This window comes from Tachyglossus aculeatus, chromosome 2 (genome assembly GCF_015852505.1).
Source record: "Tachyglossus aculeatus isolate mTacAcu1 chromosome 2, mTacAcu1.pri, whole genome shotgun sequence".
NCBI lineage: Eukaryota > Metazoa > Chordata > Mammalia > Monotremata > Tachyglossidae > Tachyglossus > Tachyglossus aculeatus.
In genome coordinates, this window is record NC_052067.1 from 49334710 (window position 1) to 49343094 (window position 8385).

At 44.4% G+C, this 8385-nt stretch overlaps 1 non-coding gene across 1 annotated transcript; it reads left to right on the forward strand.

Annotated features, from left to right (window-relative positions):
- Window positions 1–7177: 7177 nt before the first annotated feature.
- Window positions 7178–7315, forward strand: LOC119925027. Its single transcript, XR_005449699.1, has one exon. It is a non-coding gene; the product is annotated as a small nucleolar RNA SNORA7 (small nucleolar RNA).
- The last annotated feature ends 1070 nt before the right edge of the window (window positions 7316–8385 follow it).

Consider the following 8385-nt stretch of genomic DNA (forward strand, 5'->3'; position numbering starts at 1 on the left):
ACTGGAGAGTTGGAACATGACCCTGGCTGAGAAAACGGCCCAAAACAAGGGGTTTAATGGGCTAGATTTGGAGGAGAGGTCAGGGTAGGGATGAAAAGGGCTGGCCAATTAAGATAGACCCAGGAAACTGGAATGAGATCACCTTTGAAGTAGAAAGCCAAGTAGAAACCATTGTCCATTGATGCTGACAACAGAACAAGCTGAAATGGGTTCACAGCAGGGGAGTCTCAGACTTCAAGGCTTACATTTGATGGGGATTGAGTCTTCAGACCATGTTCCCAGATACATCGAGGAGCAATGTGGCCTAGTGGCCTAGTGAAAAGAGCCCGGGCCTGGGAGTCAGAGGACCTGGTTTCTAATCCTGGCTTTGCCATTTGTGTGTGTCCTTGGGCAAGTCACTTAACTTCTCGGTGCCTCAGTCACCTCATCTGTAAAACGGAGATTAAGACTATGAGCTTCTAGACTATAAACATCATCACCCCAGCCCACCCACTTCACTCTAATGCCAATTTACTCACCTTATCTCCATCTCATCTCTCTCACTGCTTACGTCTTGCTCACCCCCTCCCTCCTGTCTGGGACTCCCTCCCACTTCACATCCAACAGACCACAACTCTCCCCAGATTCAAAGACCTATTAAAATCTTATCTCCCTCAATAAGCCTCCCCTGACTAATCTCTCATTTCCCAGCCCTTCACACCCTCCCTTCTGTGTTGTCTATGACCTTGGATAAGTCCTTCCTAAGCACTTTGACACTCTCCCGTCCCTAGCCCCACGGCACATACATACATATTCTTATACTTTTTTTAATGGAATTTGTTAAGTTCTTACTATGTGCCAGGAACTGTAGTAAGCACTGGGGTAGATACAAGCTAACCATGTTGAACACAGTCCCAGTCCCAAATGGGGCTCACAGTCTTAATCCCCATGTTACAGATGAGATAACTGAGGCACAGAGAAGTTAAGTGACTTGTCCAAGGTCACACAGTAATCTAGTCGCAGCAGGATTAGAACCCATGTCCTTCAGACTCCCAAGACCATCCACTAGGCCACTATCCACTAGGCCAGGCTCCTTCTCATAAACCTTTATACTCTGCTGCTTCCCTCATCTGAAATTTATTTTAATGCCTGTCTCTTCCACTAGATTGAGGACAGGGATCACGTCAACCAACTCTATTGTACTCTCTCAAGCATTCAGTACAGTGCTGTACACACAGTGAGTGCTCAGCAACTATGATTGATGGATTAAGATGCCGGTAATGATGATGATAAGAATACTAATGATAATGATGGCATTTGTTAAGTGCTTACTATGTGCGAAGCACTGTTCTAAGCACTGGGAGGATACAAGGTGATCAGGTTGTCCCACATGGGGCTCACAGTCTTAATCCCCATTTTACAGATGAAGAAACTGAGGTTTAGAGAAGTTAAGTGATTTGCCCAGGGTCACACAGCAGACATGTTGCAGAGCCGGCATTAGAACCTCTGACTCCAAAGCCCGGGCTCTTTCCACTGAGATAATGATGAAACTGTCATTTTTGGTGACAGATGATTCCAATTCAACGAAAAATGACTGGGGACTGGGAGCAGCATGTCCACCGAAAGTAGATGAAGGAAGTGGTGTGGCAAAGGGAAGAAGAGAGAGAATGGGAGGAGAGTGTGTCTGAGCATAAATGTTCTCACTCCAATTTAGATTCCCAAGAACAGCACAGATGGATGAAGAGATCAAAGAGTAAAATGATTCCATTTGGTTTGGTGAAAGTGTTACCTTCCCTATTCAATTGCAACTCTGGCGTCCTTGTTCTCTGGGTACGTAGGTGTAGTGGAAGAATGGGAGGGCCTGGACCTAGAATTTTCTTCTTTGATGATGTGCTTCACATGGGGGCCTTGAGGGGTGGTTAGGGTGGGGAATTGACCTGCACTTCAGCACTGAGATTCACAAGAGGAGAGTGAACTCTGTTCTTCCTGAGGAAACACTGGGGCTTGGGGAACTGAAGATCATTGCTTATGGCCACCAAGGGACAGAGAGAGGGGTAGCATACATTCCGAAACCCCGAAGTGCAAAATAACTTGGGAGTCCTCTGCTACAAAATTTAAAGACAGGTTAACACTGCTGTTGATGCAATAGAAGTACACGAAGTAGGTGCCAATGACCAGGATGGTCTGGGTGGCTCTGGAATCAGGGAATGATTTGGGGGAGAGGCTGGTGCTGCGGATGTGCTGGACTTTCTTGCAGTATTGGTGAAGCAGATGTGCCTAAATAAGGCTTTGAAGATGGAGAGTGTATGCATCTGTTGGATATAAAATGGGAGGGTATTTTAGGCCGGAGGCAGAACGTGGGTGAGAGGTCAGCAGTGAGATAGATGAGATCAAAATACAGTGAGTAAGTTGTTATTAGAGGAGTGAAGGGCTGGGTTGCAGTAGAAGGGTAATGAGGTGAGGTAGGAGGGGGCAAGGTGATTGAGTGTTTTAAAGCCTAGGGTGAGGAGTTTTTGTTAAATGAGGAGGTGGATGGGTAACTACTGGAGGTTCTTGAGGAGTGGGGAAACATGACCTGAAAGTTTTTGTAGAAAAATGATCTGGGTAGCAGAGTGAAGTATGGAATGAAGTGGGAAGAGACAGGATGCAGAGAGGTCAGCAAGGAGGTGGATACAGTAATAAAGGTGGGATAAAATAAGTGCTTGAAATAACGTGGTAGAATTCTGGATGGAGAGGAAAGGACAGATTTTAGCTTTCACTGGATTTTCAGTCCAGCAGGACAGAGAATGTCCAAACTAGTCTGGAGAGTCCTCTTCTGTAATCTCATCTTCTTCCTATTTGAAGTCTCCACAGATGTATGATGGAGCATTATGCAGTTGCAGGCACTATGGTTCATTTTGAATACCTTTGGCAAGAAAGTGATCGCTCACCATTTCACGGGTGCACAGGAGTCTTTGGAGCTGGGGATCATTGCTGATGAAAATCAGGGGGCAGATAAAGGCAAAACATTAGCCCAGAAATGTGTTGGAATCATATAGCTTCAAGCTGTCGTTCACCACATAAGGCATAAACACAAATCCATAGGTTGATGTAATAAAAAGAAACATAGCAACTCACAAGGAGCAGGATGATCTGGGTGGCTCTTGACTCAGGGGAGAACCTGTGGCTTAGGTTGGTGTTGTGGATATGCTGGACTCTTTTGTGGTGTTGGTGAAAAATAATCACTATGTAGCCACTGGACCAGCTCATGAGGAACACTAGGAAGACATCTCAGAGAGTCATGGCACTTACAAAGGCACCAGCATTTAAGCCACTATTGACGCCACTAACCGTGGTCATGGCATTTTTGCTGACTTCAGTTGTTTTGAGTATGTTTATCTCTAGTAACAAGCAGAGGGTCCAGAAGAAAGGGAAGGAAGGCAAAATGAAGCTGGGGGCTCTAGCTTTGATCTTGGCCCAGAGAGAAGTTCTGGGACTAATGATGATGGCCTGAAACGAAGAGGTTGACATAGAACAGGAGCAACGTTGTGTTCCAAAGGAGCATGATCCCAGTCTGAACAAAGAAGAAAATGGAAAGGACCAAGTCACTCCTAATCATTTTCTTGAATCTTCAGAACTGAAATCCTCCGTGAACCTTAAAAAGAGAAACACAGTGGGATTTATCAGACCTAAATCTCTAGGGAAAGAATATGAGATCTCTCAGGGCAGCATAAGACTTTTTCTCTCCTCAACGCATTACAAATCATTTTGGTTAAATTTCTAGTACAACAGACACTAATGGTTGGTCCTTCTAATCGATGGTCTGTTGAATGAACACTCTAGACAACCTCCCCTCAAAAACATGGGTTCCACTGTGTTGGTCTGGAAGACTTTCAAACTGTCTTTCAGTGCTCACATCCAAAGTCTACTGTATGGAGGCGAAAGACAGGCAGTGATCGTCGATCTACTTGTCTTGGAGCCTGAGAGGAATTCATGCTCCGGGAAGCCACCTGTATTTACCCTCGCTGATCACTTATCTCAAAATAAAAAGGTCCGGCCACATCTTCTGATCTTTTAAAGGCCCCCAATTCCAGGGCATCTGAGGATGCAGACCTTTCAGCATCAGGGAAATTAAGTTCCCTAAGGAATGTTTTTCTACTTTTTCTCAATATTTAGCTTCCAGATTGGGTTTTCCAATCTGGGTTTGCCTGAATCCAGCCTCGTGTGATACTGGTCTCAGCAATACTGAAATAGTGGAATTGCTACTCTTTCAGTTTGTTCCTCATCCATTCTCAACCGCTAATCCATGGGTAAATACTGAGAACCCATCCATACACATAGACTCCTTTCAGTACCCTTCTCTTTTCCATGGCAGCATCCTCAGGATCCAGAATCTCTGAGTCTGGAAAACATACTCGCTCTCTCTCTCTCTATCTCTCTCTATCTCCCCCCCCCCTTCCACGCCGCCCTTTCTCCTATGTTCCCTCTTTGGGACTGAATGATGTGCTGATCTTGTCTATGGCTGGAGGGACCCATCCAGGACAACAGTTATAGAAGCAGAATGGTGTGAGCTCACCTCCCCTAGGGGCTGTCATTACTGTGTCACTCGCTTTGCCTGTGACACTCTCTGGACTGGAAGTCTCAGAAATTTATGAAGAAGAACACACAACCTTCCCAGTGGCAAAGAATCCTCCAAACATTTTGAGTAATGAATTAACTAAGAAATTGAATGTGAAGTTTGAGTTTGGGAGTAAAGCTTAATGAGCCCTGGTTAGAGGTGACACGGGGTTGTAACTACCACAGAATCCTTCAGCTGGGAATTGTTGAAAGAATTCAGTTGGTCCAGACTCCAGCACCAAAGCCGGGAACTGCCTAAACCACCATCAAAGAACTCTTTTGGCCGCTCTATTTGTGGTTTGCCTTTAAAGCTCTCTATCAGTTCATTCCCTGACCTAGCAGCTTTCTTATTTCACATACCAGCTATCAACCTTCACTCTTCCTAACCTAATCTAAGGGGATTTTGTTCCTAACAATCATATCTGATGCATTATTCAAACTCTTCCACCTTCACGGAGCATTTTCCTCTGTCCCTCTCTATTCGATGGGGTTCAGGAGATCCAGGTTCTAATCCTAGCTCGATTAGTGGCTTTCTGGGTGACTTCGGACAACTCCCTTGAACTCTCTGATTCTACATTTCCTCATCAGTAAGCCCCATCATGGATGTCAAGGTTGTGACCAATAAACCCTGTATCAACCCCAACCACTTTCAAATAATTAGTGTTTAATAAGCGTTATCCTTAATCATTGTAGACTGCTGAATAATATTTAATAATATTTAATTAAATATATATTTTAATATTTGTATAATATAGAACTTTATCATATGGCAATTATGTATCAGAGAATGCAGGCTGTTTTGAGACATATTTCAAAGGCTGTTAAATTTTGGAAAGCTTTGGGCAGAATGTTTCACAGGCTAGTTAGTGGCAGAGAAGTGGTCAGGTAAAAATAATAATAATAATAATAATAATAATAATAATAATATTTGTAAAGTGTTACTATGGGCCAAGCATTGTTCTAAGCGCTGGGGCAGATACAAGGTAATCAGGTTGTCCTACATAATGCTCACAGTCTTAATCCCCATTTTACAGATGAGGTTATTTAAGCACAAAGAAGTTAAGCGGCTTGCCTAAGGTCACACTGACAAATGTTGGAGCCAGGATTAGGACTCACGTCCTCTGACTCCCAAGCCTGTGCTCTTTTCCATTAAGCCACGCTGCTAATGGAATGCCACTTGAGATCCGCTGTATCTGAAATCAGTTCAACTTACATTCCCTATCCCTGCGTATCTCTCCTTGGAGGAATAGACTTCAATTGCAGGAGGAGTGATTTAGGCTAGAAACAAGAAACCCATTTCAGTCAGGTTATCAGAGGCTGAGAGGTAGAACCAAACCAGGTGGTGAAGCTTCTTCTGAGGTGTTTAGATAAAAATAAATGCCCATGTAGCCAGAATGACTGACACATGGGTAGAGTGGTCCAGAGCTGATGATGGGTGTCCAGAGAAGAAAGGGAAATGAGTGCCAGTCCCTAAAGCCCGGTGCAGGCCCTGTTCCTTGGAGGGTAAGAAATACTATGCATTACTGATCTATAAACCTTAGTGGTTTCCTGAGGAGACTACGTTTTAGGGGCCCTCCTCTGGACCAGTCATTAAGTATCTCTAATTGTTCAGTGTGGGTACAGGATCTCAAGGGCCCCACCAGAGTCAACAAGGCAATTTTCTTCCTCCAACCAGAGATACTTCCCTTATAATTCTTCTTCCCTTATTCCCTTATAATTCCCTTATAATTCCCTTAATTCTACCCCTCCACCTATAATTAGCCTTTGGAGTCTGCCAATTTGGTTAGAGTCTCCAATTCAGGATGGACACATATGCATGTGCTTATTCCTGAGTTATCTTTGTTAGTGTCTGTAGCCCAAAGACTTCCCTGAACCATTACTAGGGTGAGGGGGAGACAGGTCATAGCCAGAGCCAGTTAATGTCTCGGGTTATTGATACTTGTAACTACAAGCCTTAGTTTCCTTCAGTTAAAAGAAGCTCTTTTAATCTTCCTTAGCTGGAGGAGAAGCCGTGCAATCCAGTGTCTCCTGCCCAAATCTAAACCAGTAAACAGAACTGAAGCAACAAGAGAGACAAATTGGCCTCAATTATGTGAGGGATCCCACTGGCCTGCTATGACTCTGGTCTCACTCTTTCAAGCCCAGCACCCACCAATACAGCTAGACCAAACCCTAAGCTCATCCCATCAGAGGGACAAGAGAAGGTATGTTGCATGGTCTTACTCTAACTAATCTTCTAGGCCTTTTCTTTTTAAGGTAGTATTTCTTAAGCACTTCACTAAGTGCAGGGGTAGGCACAAGATAATTAGGTTGAACACAGTCCCTGTCCTACATGGGACTCACAGTCCTAATCCCCATTTTACAAACTGAGGTAACTGAGGCACAGAGAGTTTAAGAGACTAGCCCGAGGTCACACAGAATACAAGTTGCAAAGCTGGAATTAGAACCCAGATCCTCTGACTGCAAGGCCTGTGCTCTTTCTACTAGCCCACACTGTTTCTTAGGATTAGGGGAAGGAACAGAGGATACTAAGGCTTGTATTATAAAATCGGAGTTGAAGGGTAACCTCAAGAGGTCATTTGGTCTAGTCTCCCACTCTTTGCCCCTCTCAGGGTCGCACCTGGAGAGTTTCCAGTACTCTACCAGTCTCGACTACAGGATGCAGAATCAAGCAGAGGCATACCCATTCCCTTCCTAGCTTGGGCAGTGGCTAGCAAGTGGAAGGCAATCTGCTACAAATCAAAACTCATCTGTGCTGGGCAGCAGCAGCATGGGAGAGAGTCGAGGGTGGAGACTCAAGTTTACTTGGTAGAAGGAGGCAATGGTAAACCACTTCCGCATTTTTACCAAGAAAACTCTATGGAGCCACTGCCGGAACGATTGCAGATGGAAGTGGGGCATTCTGGGAGATATGTGTTCACAGAGTCTCTATGGGTCGGAGACGATTCAACAGCATAAGAAGGCCCTCCTTTCGACCAGGTAAGATATTTGTCTGGATCTTTGTGGAAAGCTCCCTAAATAGACCCCAACTTGTACACTGTACCTATTTTGAAGTCTAATTACCCTGACAGTCCTGAAGTCCTTCCTTATGTCTAACTCAATTTGCTATGGAGGCGATTTAAGCTAATCATCCAATGGATTTCTGTATGGAAAGGCCTGTTTTCCTTATGACAACAGCAGAGTGATTCAGTCCCCCTCAGCTTTCCCTTCTTTAAGCTTAACAACCCCAACTTACCCGAACTTCTCTCACCCTAAGTGAGCCCTAAGACTCACTTGCTCTCCCTTTCATCAGTTTGTTGCTCTTAATCAGTTGTGTTTATTCTGAAAATATTAATAGAAAAGGAAGAGAAGTTAAAGGCAGATGGGTCTCCGATTCTACAAGCAGAGGGTGGAAAAAAACCCATGATGGATAATAATAATAATAATAATAATAGCATTCGTTAAGTGCTAACTATGTGCCAAGCACTGTTATAAACGCTGGGGTTTATGTGGGGCTCACAGACTTAATCCCTATTTTAACAAATGAGGGAACTGAGGCACAGAGAAGTGAAGAGACTTGCCCAAAGTCACACAGCTAATAAGTGGCAGAGCGAGGATTAGAACCCACAACCTCTGACTCCCAAGCCCGGGCTCGTTCCACTAAGCCATGCTGCTTCTCTGCATCTAGGTGGAACAACGGCCATTCCTTGTCCTCATTAGTAATGATCCAAATACCTATTTGTCAGCATCCAAAGCGATACCCATCTCCTGAAATAATGTCTCTGAAGTTATGAATGAAAAACAGTGATGCTTCCCTAACCTGAACGGTCC